Source organism: Rhinopithecus bieti, unplaced genomic scaffold (genome assembly GCF_001698545.2).
Source record: "Rhinopithecus bieti isolate Rb0 unplaced genomic scaffold, ASM169854v2 scaffold_2888, whole genome shotgun sequence".
Classification (NCBI taxonomy): Eukaryota; Metazoa; Chordata; class Mammalia; order Primates; family Cercopithecidae; genus Rhinopithecus; species Rhinopithecus bieti.
The window spans coordinates 1,165,698-1,188,377 of record NW_016804209.1 but is presented as its reverse complement, the minus strand read 5'-3'; the positions used below and the strand labels follow the sequence as shown (position 1 = coordinate 1,188,377).

The window sequence follows — 22,680 nt, the reverse complement described above, 5'->3', positions numbered from 1 at the left end:
CTCCCTCCCTTGGCAGTGGCAAAGAAGTTCAAACCATGTACATCCCTGCCTGGTTTTACCTCTTAATCCAAAATAAGCTAGGGTCATCTCTTCCCCTTATGGTTGTTTTACTACAGAAGGAACCTGAGCCCTTTTCTCAGAGATTACTTTTGCCATTTACTATGTGAGTAATAAACTTTATTTCATATTTATTAGTGTCTGTATGTCCTTCTTCCTGGTATACCCAAATTTCTAGGCAGAACATAGTGGAATATACTAGTTTCCCAAATAAAACATATTCAGCTATTGATTAGATTCCACTATGGTAAGAGAGGATATGATTTCAATCCTTTTATTATGGAATGAGATTTGTTTTATGGTCTAGCATATTTTTCATTTGGGTTGAATGTTTCGTGAATACTTGAAAGTAAAGTATTTCCTGTTCTTGGGTAGAGGATTTTGTATATCTCAACTAGGTCAAAATGGCTGATAGTGTTATTGAAATTTTCTATGTTCTTACTGATCTTATATCCATGTATTCTGTCAATTACTGAGACACAGTAGTTTAAGTCTCCAAGTAGAATTGTAGATTTGTCTATTTCTCCTTTCGTTTCAGTTCCATTAGTTTTTATTTTACATACATTGGAGTTTGTAATGTACACATATTTACCCTTAATTTTTTTGGTAAATTGGTTTCTTTATCATTAGGCAATGTTATTCTTTATCCCTGATAACATTTTCTTTGCAAAAGATATCCCCAGTATATCTTTTCTCTTCAAAAGATTACTTAGTATGATGTTCATGGCACCACTCCAGTCTTCATTTGATTAGTGTTTGGTATGTGTGTATATGTATATTTGTGTGTATATATACATATATATGTGTATGTGTATGTATGTATATTTGTGTGTTTGCATATATTATTTCTGTGTACATATTTGTGTGTATATATACATATATATGAATATGCATATATATTTGTGGGTATATGTGTATTTGTGTGTGTGTAGATATATGTGTGTACACACAAATGTACAAATGCACACATGTATATATACACATATATACATATACACATTTTTTTCCTCTCCAATACCTTTATTTATGTCTTCATAAAATTTTTACCCCTGCAACATGTAGTTGGACCTGCTGTTTTATGCAATCTGGCGTTCTCTGCTTTTCATTCAGGCTGTTTAGACCATTTATTATTAATGTAATAATTGGCATAGCTGGATTTCAGTCTGCCATTTTAATAATTGTGTCTTTTCACCTTATCTAGGGCTTTGGTCTTTTTTTCCCTTTCAGACCTTTTAAAAAATAGTGAGCGGTATGTATAATTCCTTTTTATTTCTACCATTGGCTTATTAATCATGTAGCTTTATTACTATTCTATATGTATGAATTTTGATAATATAAATGTTGCTAAAGTTTGCTAATATACAGGCATACCTTGGAGCTATTGCAGTATTGGTTCTAGTTCATCACAAACATAAAAATTTTACAATAAAGAGTGTCACACAAATGTTTTTGTTTCCCAGTGCATATAAAAGTTATGTTTATACTATAATGTGCAATTGAATTATGTCCAAAAGATGTATACATCTAAATTTAAAAATAATTAAAAATGCTTTCATTAAAAAATACTGAGAAAGAGACAGTACATGCTGTTGGAAAAATGGCTTCACTGATGGACTTTCTTGATGCAGTTTTGCCACAAACCTTCAATTTGTAAAGAGCACAGTGTCTGCAAAGCATGATAAAACAAAGCTATAAAACAAGGTATGTCTGTACATCTTTAATTTACTACAGTTTACTTTCAAATAATATTGTGCCACTTCACATATAGTATATGAACGTTGTAACTGTATACCTCAATTTCCTTATTTTATCCTCTGGGCTATTGTTGCTGTATAGTTAATTAATACATATATTATAAACCTCACAATACATAGTTACTCTTCAGAAAGTCAAATTGTTTTAAACAACTAAATTTTTTTTTGAGAAAAAAGGACATTTACATCTACCCTTATTTTAACAATTACTGGTAGACTTAATTTTACCCTTATTTTAATGATTACTGGCAGACTTAATTCTTTTTTTGTAGATCCACATTCCTTCTGCCTGAAAAAGGTAATATTTAATGTGACATTTCTGGTAGTGCAGTTCAAATGGCAATGAGGTCTTTGAACGATTGTCTGAAAAGTCCTTTATCTCACTACCATTTTTGAATGATATTTCTGCCAGGTATAGAATTTTGAGTTGACAGGTTTTATTTTAGTGCTTTAAAGACTTCTTCTATGTTTGGGCTTGCATAGTTTTGAAAAGGAGTCTCATATTATTTCTATCTTTTATTTCCATATAACATTTCTTTTTTTTCCTGACTGCCTTCAAAAGCTTCCTTTTTTCTTTCTTTCTTGATTTTTTTTTTTTTAGCAAAGTAATCATGGTTCATCTAGGGTTTTAAAAGTTCATCTGATTTTCAAGGTCAGTAAACTTCTGGATCTATGATTTCACGTTGTTCACTAATTTTCTGAAGAAAATTCTTGGCTATTATGCCTTCAGGTATTTATTTGCCCTATTCTCTCTCTTTTTCCCTTTTAAGACTCCTGTTGCGCATGTGACAGATTGGTATTGTTTCATGTATCTTGGATTCTCCATTTGTTTTCTCTCTTTGTTTTCCCTCTTTGTGTTTCAGCTCAGACAATTTCTATTGCCTGTCCTCTAGGTCTATGATTGTTTTTTTAGGTGTGTGTAATGCCCTGATTATTCCATCTAAGGAATTACTAATTTTTGACATTGTGATTTTAGGTATATTTCAATTTGGCTGTTCTTAAAATAATTTCTTACTTTTGGTTGAAATACCCCATCTATTAATCCTTTTTTTAACCTTTTCCCCTAGATCTTTAACATATTAAATACAATTACTTTAACATCCCTCTTTGATAGTTTCAACTGTGCAATGTAGTTTACTCCAGGAATTCTTGGTTAAAGGATTGTGAAGGTTCCTACTTAGAGAACAGGTGTATGGTTCCTGGTTTAGGTTGTTCCTTCTTTCCCCACTCAAAAAATTGGGTTTCTCCTCCCAATTCTTATGTTTTGAGTAATTGGTTTAGTTAAATAAGCTCCTAAAAAAAGAGAAGGGAATAATAGAAGAAAAGGCAAGAAAATATTTCCTGGGATACCTCGACTCTGGAATTAATCAAATCAGATATTAAATTTTCACCAAGATGAATGCTGCAAAGCACTCAAGGATGAAGATTTTGATTTTGATTTTTAACTTTTAAGTTCAGGGGTACATGCGTAGGCTTGTTATATATGTAAACATGTGTCATGGGCGTTTGCTGTACAGAATATTTCATCATCCAAGTATTAAGCCTAGTACCCCTTGGTTATTATTATTGATCCTATACCTCCTCCCACCCTCCATCCTCCAATAGGCCCCAGTGTCTGTGGTTTCCCTCTCTGTATCCAAGAGTTCTCATCATTAAGCTCCTACTTATAAGTGAGGACATGTGGTATTTAGTTTTTGTTCCTGTGTTAGTTTGTTAAGAATAATGGCCTCCAGCTCCATTCATGTTCCTGCAAAGGACATGAATTTATTCTTTTTCTTGGCTGCATATTATTCCATGGTGTATATGTACCACATTTACTTTATCCAGTTTATTATCAGTGGGCATTTAGATTGATTCCATGTCTTTGCTATTGTGAATAGTGCTACAATGAATATTCACATGCCTGTGTCTTTATGGTAGAAAAATTTACATTCCTTTGGGTATGTACCCACTAATGGAATTGCTAGGTGAAATGGTAGTTCTGTTTTTTGGTCTTTGAGGAATTGCTACACTGTTCTATACCATGATTGAACTAATTTACACTCCCCCTAGTAGTACAAGTGTTCCCTTTTCTCTGTAACGTCACCAGCACCTGTTATTTTTTGACATTTTGATATATAGCCATTCTGACTGAGGTGGTGAGATAGTATCTCATTGTGGTCTTGCTTTGCATTTCGCTAATGATCAGTAATATTGAGCTTTTTTTCATATGCTTGTTGGCTTCATGTATGTTTTCTTTTAAACGTGTCTGTTCATAAACTTTGCCTACTTTTTAATGAGATTGTATTTTTTTCTTGTAAATTTGTTTAAGTTCCTTATAGATGCTGGATATTAGACCTTTGTCAGATTCATAGTTTGTAAAAATTTTCTACCATTCAGTAGGTTATTTGTTTGCTGATAGTTTCTTCTGCTGTGCAGAAGCTCTTTAATTTAAAAGAAAGAAAGATGGATATTTATATTATGATAGGGATAAGAAGGAAATGTTTTATGGTACCACAGGACTTTGAATATGGTACTCAGTGGTAGAGGGATAAGAATAAGTCTTCAGAGGATTAAAAAATGCACTAAACATTCATGTTGCTTATTTCTCAGTAAATATATTGGGATTAGTGTTAAATGCTAAAATATATTTACCTTTTCCAACTTCAGCCTAATTTTTTCATTGAAAAGAATTCACCCATCCATCTCACCATTATTTTATATAATTCTTTTATTGAAAGAAAAATTAAAGTTATAAAGTAGTTTGAGGGAGAGAAAGAGCCCAGTATAAGTAAAATATCTCCTCCATTTCTGTAATGGTATACTTTACTGTACATAAAATCTATTTTTACCACATTCAGAACATAACCACAGTAAGCATTTGTATAATATGGTAGAGATTGCAAAGTGTTTTTAGATGCTCTGCGTCACTGAACCTCAGGCAAAAACTTGAGATAAGCAGCAGATGAAATAGATCATAAAAGATAATATGACTAACCCAGAGTAACATCACTAGAAAATGGCAGAGTTAGGCCTCAAAAATAGCTTTTCTTTCAACATCCCTTCATGATAAAAACAACAAACTGGGTACGGAAGAAACATACCTCAACACGATAAACACCTTATACAGCAGATGCACAACTAGTGTCATAGTGAATGAAGGAAAACTGAAAGCCTTTCCTCTAAGATCTGGAACAAGTCAAGGATGCCCACTTTTACCACTGTTATTCAATATAGTACTATAAGTTCTAGCCAGAGCAATTAAACAAAATAAAGAATTAAAGTATATCCAAGTTGGAAAGGAAGAAGTCAAATTATCCTTGTTTACAGACAATATGATCTTATATTTAGCAAAACCAAAGACTCCACCAAAAAACTCCGAGAACTGATAGTCAATTTCAGTAAAGTTGTAGGATACAAGATCAACAAACAAAAATCAGTAGCATTTCTATATGCTAACAATGAACAGTCTTGAAAAACACAATAAAAAAGCAGTCACATTTAAAATATCTATGAAAATAATTAAAATAAAATAGAATACTTAGGGATAAGCTTAGCCAAAGTAGTGAAAGATCTCTATAATGAAAACTATAAAAGATTAGTGGAAAAAATTGAAGAAGACACAAAGAATGGAAAAATGTCCCATGTTCATGGGTTGGAAGAATCAGCACTATAAAAATGTGCATATTACCCAAAGCGATCTACAGATTCAATGCAATCTCTATCAAAATACCAATGACATTCTTCAGAGAAGCAGAAAAAAGAATTCTAAAATTAATATAGAATCACAAAAGACTCTAAGTAGCCAAAGCAATCCTGAGCAAAAAGAACGAATCTGGAGGCCACATTACCTGACTTAAAATTATACTATGAAACTATAATAACCAAAACATCATGGAACTGGCATGAAAACAGACACATAGACCAATGGAATAGAATAGAGAATCCAGAAATAAACCCATGCATTTACAGTAAGCTGATTTAAACTAGACCTCTGTTTCTTACCATATATAAAAATGAAATCAAAATGGATTAAAGACGTCTATATAAGACCTTGAAGTATAAAACTACTAGAAGAAAACATTGGGGAAATGCTTTAGTATATTGGTCTGGGCAACAATTTCTTCAGTAAGACCTCAAAAGCATGGACGACCAAAGCAAAAATGGGCAAATGGGATTATGTCAAGCTAAAAAGCTTCTGAACAGCAAAGAAAACAATAAAACAATAAAGTGAGGAGACAACCTCCATAATGGGAGAAAATTGCAAACTATTCAACTTACAAGGGATCAATAATTAGAATGTACAAGGAACTCAACACAATAGCAACAACAACAAAAAAATCCAGTTGAAAAATGGGTAAAAGATCTGAATAGACATTTTGCAAAAGAAGACCTCCAAATGAAAAACAGGTATACAAAAAATGCTCCACATTATTAATCATCAGAGAAATGCAAATCAAAGCCACAATGAGGTATCATCTCATCCCAGTTAAAATGACTTTCATCAAAAAGACAGAAAATAGCAGAGGCTGGTGAATGTATTAATAAAGGGGAATGCTCATACACTTTTGGTGGGTATATGAATTAGTTCAGTCACTGTGGAAAACAGTATGGAGCTTCCTCAAAAAACTGAAAATAGAACTACCATATGACTTGGCAATTTCACTTCTGAGTATATATCCAAAAGAAAGGAATCAGTATATCAAAGAGATATCTGGACTCCCATGTTTATTGCAACTCTATTCACAATAGCTAAGATACGGAATCAACCTAAATGTCCATCAATGAATGGATAAAGTAAATGTGGTACATATATATAATGGAATATTTTGCAGCCACAAAAAATGAAATCCTGTTACTTGCAGCCACATGGATGCTGTTGAACATTATGATAAATGAAATAAGCCAAGCACATGAGAGAAAAATGTTGTACTTTTTCACTCATATGTAGGAGCTAAAATTTTAATTTTATGGAGGTAGAGAATAGAATGATGTTTACCAGAGAAGGCTGAGAAGGGTAGTGTGGTGGGGATAAAGAGGATTGGTTAATATGTACAAAAATAGAGTTAGATGGAAGAAATAAGATCTGATGTTTTGTAGCACATTAGAGCAATAACAAATAATAATTTATTATATATTTCAAAATAACTAGAGGAGTAGATTTGCAATGTTCCTAAGGCAAAGAAATACATGTTTGAGGTGATGGATATTCCAATAGTCCAGATTTTATAATGACACATTGTATGCTTGCATTGAAATACCACATGTATTTCATAAATATGTAAAACTTTTATATATGCATAAAAATAAAAAGAAGATGTCTTCTGATTTAACATCTCATGGACATCACCATCCCAATTTCTTCCCAGGTCTTTGGAATATGCTGAATTTATTTAAGAATATATGTGATATTATTAAACTACATGAATACCCTGAGGACTCCATAATAATTATGTTTTATCTTACATGTTAATAGTGTTAGGGTAGAAGGAATCTTAGTGGTTTGGGGTTTTAATTCTGGATCACATAAACATGCTATTAAAACTTGTAATATCAAAATAGTTTCTATTAGTCCATCTACATTTTTGAGTAATAGAATGATAACTCCTCAGTGCACTTCTGGAAATAGTCTAAAAACACCTAATTTTGAATTTCTAAAACAATAAGCATTTGTTTCTGGTCTTAGGTTAGTTCATAGTAAAATGAGAAGTTTACTAAAGCATCAGAAAAGTTTTTGTGCCGGTAAGACTATACTTGGTATTTGTACTGTCACTGACAAAGGGGAATGTATTTGTGAAACTCCCGAGAAGAAGTAGTTTATAGATAGGCATGCCACTATTCATTGATATAATGAATATGGGAGTTTTTGAAAAGACTCTACTAGAAATATTACAGATTACAGGAAAAAGCCACTTCATTCTGTAGCAGATTTTAGTGCCACAACAACCATGCCAAAATGTATTTCAAAGCACCAAGAATTGGAGACGAAACAGTTTATGCCTGGCCGATGAGCACATGAAGATGTCAAAAAGTTGTTTGACACTGGAATGCTAGCACCATTGTATCTGTCAGGGCCACCGATTGTGGGAAATCAATATAAATCAGACTTTCAGATTTTACATGGAAATGAAATGTATTTAAAGTATATTTGGTACTCATATAATATACAGAAAGATTAGCTCATCATGCTTAAGAACAAAGGGAAGCTTTAGGATGCAGCCAGTAGAACTCCCACCACTGGCTATTCCTCTGAGAGGGCTCAATATTGATGGAGGGTTTTAGATTCTATCATGACTAGTGTAAATAGTTCCAACTGGCTTTGTAACTGTATCATTCCTGAAAAATTCAAACTGTTGGACATGCAGTTGGCTGACCTTAGGTCGTTTGTCTATGATTCTATGATATGAGAGGGGTATCTGCTGCCAGCGTTGGATAGCTTTTAAATGAACAACTTCCCTATATATGTCAGCCAAGGTTTGCAAGTTTTGTCTACCCCAAGGTCCCTGACTGACAACAGTGATGTTTGTTTTATAGCTGTTAAAATATTTTCGCTTATTTACTTGGGAAAGAAGCTTACACTTTGCATATAATTTTGGCAATATTCAAGAATGATATGGTTTTTCCATGGAATCTATAGTAATTACAGTTGACAACTTTGGAAAAAAAAAAAAACACTTGCTGGATAACAATAGCAGTAAGTTCTACAGTTACATTTTAATTTTCCATGTCCTAGCCTTTTGATAAAGATTGTCCAATATTTCCTTAACTTTTTTTTTTTCTTTGGTGGGGACAATAGAGTTTGCTAGAATTTTAGAATTTTATTTTATTTTCTATTTTTAACTATATTTTAGGTTTATAGGTACATACGCAGGTTTGTTATACAGGTAAACTCATGACACAGGGGGCTGGTGTACAGATTATTATGTCACCTGGGTACTAAACTTAGTATACAATAGTTAGTTTTACTGATCCTCTTCCTTACCCTACCATTCACCCTCTAATAGACCCCAGTGTCTGTTGTTTCCCTTTTTGTGTCCATGTGTTCCAATCCTTTCTCTCCCATTTATAAGGGAGAAAATGTGGTGTTTGGTTTTCTGTTCCTATATTACCTCACCAAGAATAATGGCTTCCAGCTCCATCCTGATTGCTGTAAAGACATGATCTCATTCTTTTTCATGGCTGCATAGTATTCCAGTGTATATATGTACCACATTTTCTTTATCCAGTCTAATATTCTTGAGCATTTAGGTTGATTCCATATGTTTGCTGTTGTGAATAGTGCTGCAGTGAACATATGCATGCATTTGTCTTTATGTGGAATGATTTATATTGCTTTGGGTATATACCCAGGAATGAGATTGCTGGGTTGAATAGTAGTTCTGTTTTTAGCCACGTTGTTTTCCGCCATGGTTGAACTAATTAACACTCCCACCAACAGTGTATAAGTGATCCTTTTTCTCTGCAACCTTGCCAGCATCTGTTATGTTTTGACTTTTTGATAGCAGCCATTCTGATTGTGAGATGTTATTTCATTGTGGTTTCAATTTGCATTTATCTAATGATTAATAATATTGATCTTTTTTCCATATACTTGTTGGCCATATGCATGCCTTCTTTTGAAAAATGTCTATTCATATCCTTTGCCCTCTTTTTAATGGATTTGCCACAAAACAAAACACTTAGGAATACAGCTAACCAGGGACGTAAAAGATGTCTACAATGAGAATTACAAAATACTGCTCATAGAAATCAGAGATGACACAAACAAATGGAAAAACATTTCATGTTCATCGATGGGAAGAATCAGTATCATTAAATTGGCCATACTGCCCAAAGCAATTTAGACTTTCAATGCTATTCCTATGAAATTACCAGTGACGTTCTTTTCAGAACTAGCAAAAACTTCTCACAGTTCTCGATACTGAGGAAAAAGAACTAGAAAAAATTATTTTAAAATTCATGTGGAACGAAAAAAGAGAACGAACAGCCAAGGCAATCCTAAGCCAAAAGAACAAAGCTGGATGCATCACATTACCTGACTTCAAATCATACTGCAGGGCTACCAAAACAGAATGGTACTGGTACAAAAACAGACACATAGACTGGTGGAACAGAATAGAAAGCCAAGAAATAATGCTGCACACCTCCATCTGATCTTTGACAATGCTGACGAAAACAAACCATGGAGAAAGGACTCCCTATTCAATAAGAGGTGCTGGGATAATTGGCTAGTCATATGCAGAAGATGGAAAATGGACCTTTTCCTTGCACCATATACAAAATTCAACTCAAGATGGATTAAAGACATAAACATAAACTCCAAAACTATGAAAACCCTGGAAGATAACCTAGTAAATACCATTCTGGACATAGGAACTGGCAAAGACTTCATGCCTAAGATGTCAAAAGCAATTGAAACACAAACAAAAATTGACAAATGGGATCTAATTAAACTAAAGGGCTTCTGCACAGCAAAAGAAACTATTAATAGGGTAAACAGACAGCCTATAAAATGGGAGTAAATGTTTGCATGCCATGCATCTGACAAAGGTCTAATATCCAGCATCTATACGGAACTTAAACACATTGGTAGAATTTTGTAAGACTTGGTTGCATGTTGGGAAAGAGAAACTAGTAACTGAAAAACTAACAAGTAGAACAAAATTCTCAAAGAACAATGCCCTACGTTGTCATAGGACCTTCCACCAAGCAGGAGATGATTGGGATGGGGATGAAAATGACATGTGAAGCAATGAAGCCTTATGGCTTTAAGACTCAAGATTGTCTAATAAACTGATTATGCTTTTAATATGGAGAACTTGGGATAAATTTAAGGGATTTCTACAAATACACATTATTATAATTTAGTATTTCTCCTTATTTTCTTTTTTTTCTTTTCTTTTTTTTTTTTTAAGATGGAGTTTCACTCCTGTTGCCTAGGCTGGAGTACAATGGCACAAGCTCGCCTCACAGCAACCTCTGCTTCCCAGGTTCAAGCGATTCTCCTGCCTCAGCCTCCCAAGTAGCTAGGATTACAGGCGCCCGCCACCACACCTGGCTAATTTTTGTATTTTTAGTAGATACAAGGTTTCACCACATTGGCCAGGCTGGTCTTGAACTCCTGACCTCAGGTGATCTGCCCACCTCGGCCTTCCAAATTGCGGGGATTACAGGTGTGAGCCAGCACACCTGGCCATTTCTCCTTATTTTTTTAAGCGTAAAGCATCAACAAACATACATACATCTTGAATTTCCTGAAAATGATACTTGATTTCTCCATCTCACATTTACTGTGACTGGAAGAACAGCATTTTCAAAATGGAAAATTCAAGAGGCATACTTAATGAAAGGAACAATAGCTCAATTAAGTGCAATACAGGGAAATGACTACTTAACATAAATAAGTGAAACCAGATTTCATTTGCACTTCAGACATCAGCATGAAGCATTACTTTCTGAATTGGTTTTGTTGAAAACTGCCAGGAGCAATTTTTCAATGAAGTATATTATTCTGACAGCCTCTGTTTCCTGTGGCACCTTCCCCACATCTTAATAGTATAAGGCAGATATCCCCTGACCTATGATTATGTTTCATTTCAGATATTTGAATATCAATATCTCTTTAAGTCAACTGTATTTAACAATCTGTAGTTACCTAAAAGTAAAATGAGATTAAAGTATAGTTAAACTTTATAAGCAATCTATACTCACTTGTCTGGGAAAAAATGACAAGCTATTGCTTTCATAGGTTTTAAGAACATTGAGTGAAATTACAAAAGTTAATAAATAATGTACTCAGTAGACTAAGTCTTATCCTTGAAAATAAATTGAGTATTCTTTGAATATTGAAAAGGCAGTTTTTATGAATAATATTCTAAAATAGATGCACCCTCTTTTATTACTGAAGGTGGCCATGTTAGAATTTCTCCTGGTAGACATGGTGTTTGTAGCATTTTGCACAAAAGACACCAGAACATCTTGGAAAATAAAGTAAAAAGTACGATTAAATTAAGAGACAAAGACTCATTAAAGAACTCATTTGAAGAAATAGCATCTCCACTCTATTACACAAAAATTGCTTCCAGGCACTAAATAAGCTCTGTCTTTGTGAAAAAAGCAAATCAGTCATGTTGATTTTGTGAACATTTATCTTTAGTTCTTAGTGCAATTAAAGAAACTAGAAAGACTGCCCTACTTAAGATGAAAGACATGAAAATCTTTACTTTCTTCATTTTCATAAATTAGAATGCATTTAAGTGAAATAGGACTAACAGAATCTTCTCACCATTTCCAGTATTAGTTATCCTCAGCTTTCTTTCTCAAAGAAAAAGTTTGATATAAAATTTTAATGCTGCATGTGCATTTTGGGTAAGTTAAACCTGTCAGTCTGTCAATAGCACTTTAAAACTTATCTTTAGGATCTTATCTACTTATCAAATCAATTCTATCTTAGAGACTTGAAATAAAAATAATTACTTAGAAACTTACTTTGAGCTGAGCTTGTAAATGAAAGAACTTTTATATTGGCAAGTGACTGTTTTAATTATGGAGCTAAGTTTTTAAAGATGAGCTTTTAGCAGTAATCATAGTCCTTATAAATTTGTTCATGTCATATAATCCTTTATTATATGTTGTGAGAAATGTTTTGCTAGTATGTGTCAAGGATTTTTGCTTTTGTATTAATGAGATATATTGGTCTCTAGTTTTCTAGGGTTTTTTTTTTTTTTTGCTATCAGGTTAATGCAGGCCTTAGGATGTGTGAGGACTAATTCTATTTTTTGAAAGAATTAGTGAAGGGTTTGAGTTAACTCCTCTTTAAACATTTAGTAGTATTCACCATTTGGTCCTGGAATGCTCTTTCCGGGTTTTTTTTTTTTTTTTTTATTAGTAACTATTTTTTTTTTCTTATTATGTCTATTCATAGCTTTCATGTATTCTTGGGTCATTTTCAGTAGTTTGTTTCTTTTTAGGAATATATTTCATTTACATTTACTAATTATGTGGCAAATAATTTTTTAATAATATTCACTTATAATCTCTTTTATTTGTATAAGGTCAGATGTAATACCCCTTTTTCATTCCTGATTTCAATATTTTGACTCCTCTCTTTTTCATTCATGGTTAGCTAAATTTTCTGATTTTGTTGATCAATACAAATAAATTAATTTTAGTTTTATTGATTTTTGTCTATTTTTAATATATTCTGTTTAATTTATCTACACTTTAATCTTTATTACCTCCTTTGTATGCCTACTTTGGGCTTAAGCTATTCTTCATGCTTCTAGTATCTGGAGGTGAAAGTTTCAGTTATTGACTTGAGATCTTTCACCTTTTATTAGTACAGGTATTTACATCTACAAATTTTCTTCTATGCACAACTTTGGATTCATTCTATAAGTTTGGAATCTTTTGCATTTGTTTATTTCCAGATATTTTCTAAATTCTCTTTTAGTTTATTCTTTGGCTTATTGATTATTTAGCAGTGTTGCTTAATTTCCTATATTTGTAAATGTCCCAAATTTCCATGTTTTATTAATTTAAAATTTCATTCAGTTACGGTTAGGGTATGTACATTGTGTAATTTTAATCCTTTTTAATTTATTGAGAATAACATGTTTTATGGCCTAACATATAGTCTATTCTATGTGCAATTACAAATAATGTATATTCTGATATTGGAGGAAGTATTATGTAGATCCTATTAGGTCTAGTGGATCTAGTTATGTGTTGTTCAAGTTTTCCATTTCCTTGTTGTTTTCCTCTCTAGTTGTTCTATTCATTATTCAAGGCAGGGTATTGAAGTTTCCAACTATTACTTTTGAGTTATCTATTTCTTCCTTCAATTTTTTAGTATTTGATTCACGTATTTTGAGGCTCTGTTTTTAGTGGATGTACATGTTAAAAACTGTTGTATTTTCTTGAAGAACTGACTCTTTTATCAATGTATACTGTGCTTTGTTTTGTAACACTTTTGATTTAAAGTGCATTAACTCAGTACATCAACTTCAGACCTTTTATGCTTACTTTTTGTTTCCTCATTCTTTTACTTTCAAGTTATTTGTGACTTTGAATCCAGTGTGTTTCTATATACAGTATATGGGACCATTGTGTTTATTTTATCGATTTTGCTAATCTCAGTCTTTTGATTTGAGTGTTTAACCCATTTACGTTTAATGTAATTACTGACAGGACTTATGTCACTCATTTTGCTACTTCTTCTTTGTATTTCTTATGTTGTTTTGGTTTCTGTATTCTTTCATAATTCTTTCTTTTGTGTTAAATTCATATTTTCTGGTTTGCCATTTTAATTCCCTTGTTATATTTTATAATATATTTGAGTTATTTTCTTAGTGGTGCCCTGGGAATTACAATACACATTTTTACTTATAATAATCTAGTTTGGATTAATAACAACTTAATTTCAGTAACATATACAAATTTTGTTCCTGTATACTTGTATATCCTCCTCTTCCTTTGTGCTTTATTGTTATATAAATTGTGTGTTTATACATTGTATTAAAATCAATACAAATTTATGACAATTGTTTTGTTCAACTATCTTTTAAATCAGATAGGAGAAAAAATTGTTGCAAACAAAATATACACTTATAATAGCTCTTATGTTTAACTATATTCTTTATTTACCTTTACCAATGCTCTTTATTTCTTTATGTAAATTTGAGTTATTGTCTAGTGTACTTCCATTACATTTTGAAGGACTCTGTTTAAGATTTCTTATAGGGAAATCTGCTCTTAACACATTTTTTCAGTATATGTAAATCTTGAAATGTACATACTTTTGCTAAATACAGAATAATTTTTTGACCTTTGAGTATAGCGTATCACTTCCTTCTGTCCCAGTGGTTTCCGATATGAAATTAACTGTTAATCTTACTGAGGATCTTGGAGTATAATCAGTCACTTTTCTTTTGCTGTTTTCAGAATTCTCTCATTGTCTTTGGCTTTCAGCAGTTTGATTATAATGTATCTCAGTGTGGATTTCTTGAGTTTATTCTCCCACTTTAATGTTTTTTGAGTTTCCTGGATGTAGAGATTAATGTGTTTCAGAAATTTGAGAATTTTTCTACAATTATTTCTTCAAATATTCTTTCTGCCTCTTTTTATCTCTCTCTTCTGCTTCTGGGACTCTCATTATGCTTATTGGATGAGCTTGATGGTGTCTCACAGGTCTGTAAGGCTCTGCTCACTTTTCTCCAATCTTTTTCCTTTTTTCCTTAGACTGACTCCTTTGTAAGTTTGTTGATTCTTTTGCCTCTTAAAATATGCTGTTGAGCCCATCTGGTAACTTTTTCACTCCAAAATTATTCATTTTAATAATTTATATCTTCTTGTTGATGTTCTTTATTTGTTGAGACCTTATTTCTAGGAGTTGTCTTAGAGTTTTATACATGGTTTATTTTAGTTCTTTGAATATGTTTTACATAGTAGATTTAAAGTATTTGTTTAGTATGTTTAATGATGGGATTTCTTCAAGGACAGTTTCTGTCAACTGACTTTTTACTACCTCCATAGGGGCCATACTCTATTGTTTCTTTGAATGTCTAATAATTTATTTTTTGAAAACTGTACATCTTTGTAATACAATTTGAAAACTCTGGAAATCAGATTTTCTGCCCTTATCTAGGGTTTGTCTTAGGTGATTGTTGTTACTATTCCCACTTTTTTGTTAATTACTATCTTGAACTAATTCTGTAATGTCTGTATTCCTTGTCATGTATTACCTCTAAAGTCTCTGCTCTATTAGCTTATTTGTGAGCTAGTGACAGGACAGATTTCCTTAAATCTCTAGAAACGTTGTCTCCTAATCTTGGTGAAGGGCTTTCTGTGAGTGTTACAGAATGCTGTTAAAATTCATCCAGGCAGTTTATAATTTTGTCTTACCCATCACTTCCTCCTTGTGCAGAACTTCAAGGTCAGAGACAAGAACTGAGGGTCTTTCTCAGGTCTTTTCTAAGTGTTTACACAGCCCTACATATGTGTGTGGCCTTCTGGATTCTCAAGAATATTTAAGAACTTTTCATATCCTCCTATGAACATCTCATTTTCCAGATCTTCCTTTTTATAATTTTTATTGTTGTTAATTTGTTTTTTGCCCAACTGTTTTCACGGTGTAAGGCAATGTTAAACAACTGCCACTGACCATTTTCAGCAAATGCTCTTGGGGAACAGACTGTTTCCAGTTGGTGAGCTCTGAGTGAGGTTACATAAACACAAGACTTGTGAGTAGGTTTTTATGTACCTGCCAGACAGATAAAATAATTAAAATTGTTTGAGATTAGGGATTCGAAAGAGCATCAGCCCTGTTCTGACCCCTAGTGGCTACTAGGCTACTAGTTTTCACAAAAATTGATGACTGTGGATTTTCCAGGCTACCACAGATTGGGAAGAGGGAATGGGAATAGCATAATTTAAAATATCACAAAATTATCTGTTCTTTCCAAGGTTTAGTCTCTTTTCTTGAAGAAATGCTCCAAGTATGGGTACAAGCTTTTGGTTAATTTCTAGAGTTTCGAAAAGTTGATTTGGAGAATTTTACAAGTCTTCTCATTGTATTTCTGGAGGAAAGAATCTTTGAGGGTCATTACTTCATTATTCCTGATTACATCTTGACAATTTTAAGTAAACTAATATTTCAGTTCTAACATACTGTTATTAGTGTATACTGCAGAATATTTTATAGTTTCCATGTTCTTATGGTTTTTATTGGTTACTTATCCTTGAAAGAGGGTGATTTTATTCTTGCCTGCTAACTGTAATATGGATATATTAAAAAGTAGGTCATATTATTTTTTTTCTTGGTGCCATTGGCATTTTAAAGTAAGATCTTAGCTGGCTGAATGGAAGAATTAGTTTTAAATAATTATTTCAATCACTTTCCCTACTCAGTGGTTGTGACTCATAAATTGTGGGACTGAGCAGTATTGAGCAATAGATAGGAGGTAGGGAATTTTACAAACTCAGGAAGGAAGTGCTGTTTTGCTGTTTTTCTTTATGCCTGTGGAAACTGCTGTGGAAGAAAGAAGGTGCAGATGTGTCTGGCATTATTCACAGATTTTCCATCCACCAACTCGAAGTTGTATCTTTCCCTCTTAAGCAGAAACAATTCTCTAGTGATAGAAATTACTCCTACACATTAAGAACAACCATGCCAGTTAGTGAGAAATTAACCAGAGGGAAGCTCTATCCCTTATATTTTTTGACTTACATAGTCCTATGTGTTACCATTCTGAACTCATTTAAAGCTGTTTACATTTTAACACAAAGAAAGAGATACCCATCCCCCTAGAAATATAAACTGGGAAGGTAAAATCAACTTTAAACAACAAAAAAAATGCTTTGAAATTCCAATAGCACTTAATTTACACCAGGCTGTGGTTAAAATGAATGAGAGAAAACAAAAACCTACAATCCAGTGTTATATACTTATTTACCACTGACATAAAGTGTTCAAAGACGTATTAGAAAATAAAACTCATTCGTATACTAAGAAAATAATGAAAATAGTCAATAGCAAGGTTTTCAGAAATGCAAAATTGGACCAATAAAAGAAAGTGATTTTATTCATTTGTATCACTATGACTAAAGTAAAAGTATATATCTGAGCTAAGTAGGAATACTTTACTTTCATAACTACAAACCTCCAATAGATATTTGAAACTACATGTCAATTGAAACGTATTTCCCTGTAAGGTTAAGCACTCCTCTCAAGGTTACAAAGAAGTGAGTCTGAGCTAGAATGCATAACTTCTTCTACCTAACTTGAAGTTTTAAGGTTTTTTGTTTTTTGTTTTTTTTGTACTATATACCATGCTGTAGTATAGAAACGTATTATTTTCAAGCTGTTATTACTGGCACCAGTAAGCATCAGTACCTACTGTTTTTGCAGTGAGCAAGTCAAGACTTGACTTGGAAACTTTTCTGCAACCTAGGAAGGTTCATTGTGCCCCAAGTTTTGCTGTTTCTTGTGACAGACACAAGCCCCTTTGGGATTTGGGAGGGAGCATTCTATAGTTGCCATTCTCATATTTAAATACAGATTTCCAGACTTTCTCGGTTAAAAGAAACCTATTGAGCATCATTGTCCTTCAAATTAAATAAATACAGGCACCATATTTATGCATTGTTTAAATTAGTATTGCTAGAGCACAAATTATGTTCCAGGTAGGCAGCAGTGAAAAAGTAAAGCACTCTGCTCTGATGGTGCTGACATTCTAGTGGGAAAGACAGACAACAGATAAATAACAATATAATAAAATTTCTGGAAGGGATTAGTACATGACCTCAAATACTACTAGGTAAGGAGTAGAGAGTCATGGGGTGGGAGGGTCTATTTTAAAAGTGGTGGTTAGTAAAAGCCTTTTGGATGAGGAGGTATTTAAGCAGAGCTTTGCATGAGAGGAGACATAAGCCCAGCAGATAAAGGACTATCTGCAAGTAGGAGACTCTACAAAGACAGAATAGCAAAAGCAAAGATCCTACAGTGGAAATGTACTTGGAATACTTGGATCACCAAGTCTGGACAAGTAGGGAAGAGAGGCATTAGGAGGTGAGGCTGTAAGAGATAGGAATAGTGAGGACTGAGGTTCCAAAACATTATTATTTTTTTAAATCTCAGGACTCTTTACATTCTTAAAAAAAAAATGAATGAGGATCCCAAAGAACTCTCAGTCAAGTATGTTACATCTATCAGTAAACACTCGGAAACATAACCTAAGCACTTTAAAAAATAAATAATCAGAAATTTAAACTGAGCACTTTATTAATTCAGTTAAAATTAATGAAAAATCTATTGTTACTGTAAATAACATACTTTCAATGAAAATAACTGTATTTCCAAAACAAAAAATAGTGAGAACAGTGACATAGCTTTGCATGTGTGAAAAATCTCTTTCATATAAATCTCGATAGAAGTTAGTGGAACTCTCATATCTGTTTCTGTATTCAATCTGTTGAAATATGTTGCTTTGGTTGAAATATATGAAGAAAATTTGCCTTCACAGAGATATGAAACTAAAGGAAAAATATTTCTATAGATTTTTAAATGGACTCTGGGTATTCTTATTTGGTACTGCTTCACAATTCTGCACATGATAGTTTCTTGAAGATTTGTTGTAATGTGAAATAGGAAAGCACATCAATGATATTGTTGTATTTTGTTGCATTAAAATTCATCGGTTCATCTTGCACTTTGAATGGCTCTTTTTACCCCTGGATGATTTTGTAACATCATGCATTAAACATTTGGAAAGTATTGGTCCACTGATCTATGCATCTTCTAAATGTTGACACATCTTATTATATAATATATCATTTTTAAGCCACATCTTTTAAATCACTATCCACCTCATCAGAAGGGTCTTTTAAGTATTGGAAAGCTGTCAAACTCAGGTGACTGGTATGAGTGACAAGCTTACTTTGTTTTCAACAAAATGTCTGCCAGATGTGCATTTTGAATAACCACAGTTCGTATTGGTCAGTGTTTTTTTGCAAGTAAAATATTTTCTATGAAAAGTGGCAGTTTCAGTTTGCAACTTAGTGTCAACCAAGTGTCTTTCTGGAGACAAATCATCATACTTGAACATCAGATGCAGCAGAAATGCTTTATACCTGCTTCCCGTTTTATCACACTGAATATTAAAAAGATGTGTGCTTAAGTGTTGAGACTTAATAAAATACTAATATTTTACTAATGAATATCACCATCGATATTCTTGAGCAAAATTGACTTTTTTTCTCTTTTTCTGTGTGTGGACATGGAGAATAAATGATTACTACAACAGCTTAATGCACTGCCTCAACCTTCATGTTGCTGAAGCTTCAACAGTTTTTTACCTGCTGTTATTTTGCATCGTCAGTGCAAATGAAAACATATTTAACAAGACAATTCTTTTCTGATATCGTTATAAAACAGTCTTGACATCAGAGATCCTGTGAAAGGGTCCAAGAGAAGGGAAGATATGTGGGGATTACCTAAATGAAAAAAACAGTAGGGGAGTTTACTTTCTTCAATATTTTTGACAGAGAATTTATGGAGATAAGTCTGTTCAGTTATACTAGTCTTTTTTGTCCAACTCATTTTATTCCAACTGTTATAATGACAATGCAATCAGATTAAACAAGCATGATGGAAAGACAGTCATTGAAATGGCTGTAAATGAAAATATAAATAGTTCTATTAGAATAAAATCAAATAAATCCACCGAAACAAGCAGTAGTATTTCTAATCCTGGAACAGCAGAGAGAAGATATTGAAATTAGGTTATTGATCCAGTAGCAACGAAGCTGTGCCTGTATGTAAAGCTAAATGATTCCTTCGGGCCAAATAATGGTGTGGGAGTTGGGATCGCTTCTGGTGAGAGTTGTTTCACAAGGGATCGAAAGGGGTAAAGTTCAAATCCAAAGGTAAAGGAACAAATCAGGACAAGAAACTCTCAGTGAGAATCACAAAGCACAAACTAGAAACAGAGCAGCATTGAACAGATGGTGTTACATTCATGAGGTTGCTTTTCTTAGTAAATTAATAACTTGGAATTTTGAGCGGACTCAGGTCTTATTGCATCCTGGTAAGGCCACCACTCTATCTTTATTCTGCCAATAATTCCCTAATGGCTTCAGTGTCTTGACCAGAAACACCTATTTTGAAAGATTTGTCATTTCGCAAAGCTGTGATAAATTCACGTTTGGTTATAAGAGCATTAAAGATCATCTTGTTCAACCCCAGTATTTTATAAATGAAGAAAATGAGTTCCTTATAGGTATAGGTTACATAGTTTAAAATATTACAAATCAATACCAGAACTCAGATATTCTTGTTATTTCACATAGCAGTGTTAGTTGAATATCATCTGAGATTCATCAGAGTATTTCTAATCTATTTAAACATGTTTTTTAAAGGTTAAAAATCTACAATGTGTAATTTTTTCCTACATCTGAGTGACCTTAATAATGGACTGAACTAGGTTCAAAGCTGCTGGACTGTGAGAACACAGGTTACTCAGGCAAGGCAATGAGTTCCTTTTTACATATTATATGGTAGGAACATAAATAAGCTTTTGTTCTATATTGTCATTTCTTGAGCTGAAATAATAGGTATTTATTTTTGCTTTTTTATACTGTTATTTTTTAAAATTTAACACATCAAAAACAAATATGCTTCCATTTCTAGAGCTTGAATTCTAGAGCCATTCTAACAGACTTTGAAGACTGATTTTACCACAGGTCATACATGTGGCCTTGGGTAAGACAGTTAATCAGTTTGTACCGCAGTTACAGTATCTGTAAAATGGAAGTAATAATAGAATGTAAAGGTCAAATGAATTAATACATGTAAAGGGCTTAGTACAGTGTCTGGTAAAGCGTCATCACTACAAAAGTGATAGTTATTATTGCAATTACAACCATTACTTTTATTACTATAATTTATAATTTTTTTTGAGAGAAAAATAGTATTCTTTTGAGATGCTGCTTAAGTTCCATAATATTTAATGCATCCTAGGACGACACAAATTCTTACAAGTTAGTATCCCGTGTTTTTTTTGTGCTAGAGTGTGCTGTAATAATTTTGTTGTGAATCTCTTTCAAAAATGAAAACATGATATGTAACTCCCCTGCCCAGGAAAAATATAAGAATACAGGCCACACATAACTTGGAGTGAAGATTTATTTTATTCCTGTTGCTGTAGAATGTTGTTATCCATCGAGTAAGTTTGCTCAATATTCTGCTTAAGGGTTAATCTTTCTGAAACTAAGTAGGTATGAGCTCTGTAAGTTGATATTCCTGTTAATGTACAAGTGTTGACAAAACTAGAAGCTTTTCAGTTATTTATATTTAAGCTATATTTTGAACCGTATCTACACAGATACCAACCATTAATCTACAGCAGAAATTCACAATTACTAACTTGTTACTTTCTTTTATGTATACATATGCACTATATAAATTTTGGTTTTTAGTAACATAGTTATTTAAGTACAGACATTTAATTCTCCCCAGTCAAAATGCCTCCGTGAATTATCCAGGAAATTATAAAACTGGAAAAAATATCTCTTAGTTAAATAAACCAAGAAAGTATAAAGGGTATATTAGAAACTTCGAGAGTCTGTGCTTTCTCTTTGATGCAGTTTAGATATATGATCCTGAAGAAAGACATCAGAGATTTTACTTGGGTACAACTAATATCCCAATATCCACTAATCTGAACAAGACAATTATACATTATATTTCAAAAATTTATTTAATGACATAAATAGCCCTGTAATGCAAATAAAAATTTGAAATACTTCTAGATATTGTTACAAACAATGAAGATATTTGAATTCAATGGAAGAAAAAACAACATTTACAAATGTTTCAGATTTTACTCATGTTTCTGATGGTACCTCAACTTCAACAATAACCCAATCAAGTTATCTTCAAGTATTCCTACTTTGAAGATTGAGTTTGTAAATTACTAACTAGTTTGGAATATTTTATGTTTGCCAACATTGGAATCAGGATTGAAAATTTGGAGTCATTATCTAATGTTTAGCTTTGATAAAAGGTGGAATAATGCAGAACAAATTCAAGTTGAACACAGAGAGGCTACTGCATAGGTAATGAAACTATTGCCATGGTGACTGTACAATCAAGGTGACATGAGTGTCATAGCACACTCTTGAAGTTGGATGCAGTCTTCCTATTGAATTCTCTAGAAACCAATCAGGTGTTCCATATGATGAACCCCAAATCTTTCCATTTCTAATACACAGCAGTGACAATAAAACATTTTATTCTCTTCTTCTTTTAGACGAATAAGAATAAAGATACTTTTGTAATTGTAAGTATTCATTTTGTTGTATTTTGTATATCAGAGGAAATTCATATTAGGCA

General features: G+C 32.7%; 1 long non-coding RNA gene across 1 annotated transcript in view; it reads left to right on the top strand.

Moving 5' to 3' along the window:
- The window catches only part of LOC108526451 (uncharacterized), a 152,672-nt gene that overhangs the window by 67,595 nt on the left and 62,397 nt on the right, over nt 1-22,680 (top strand). The window lies entirely within an intron of this gene.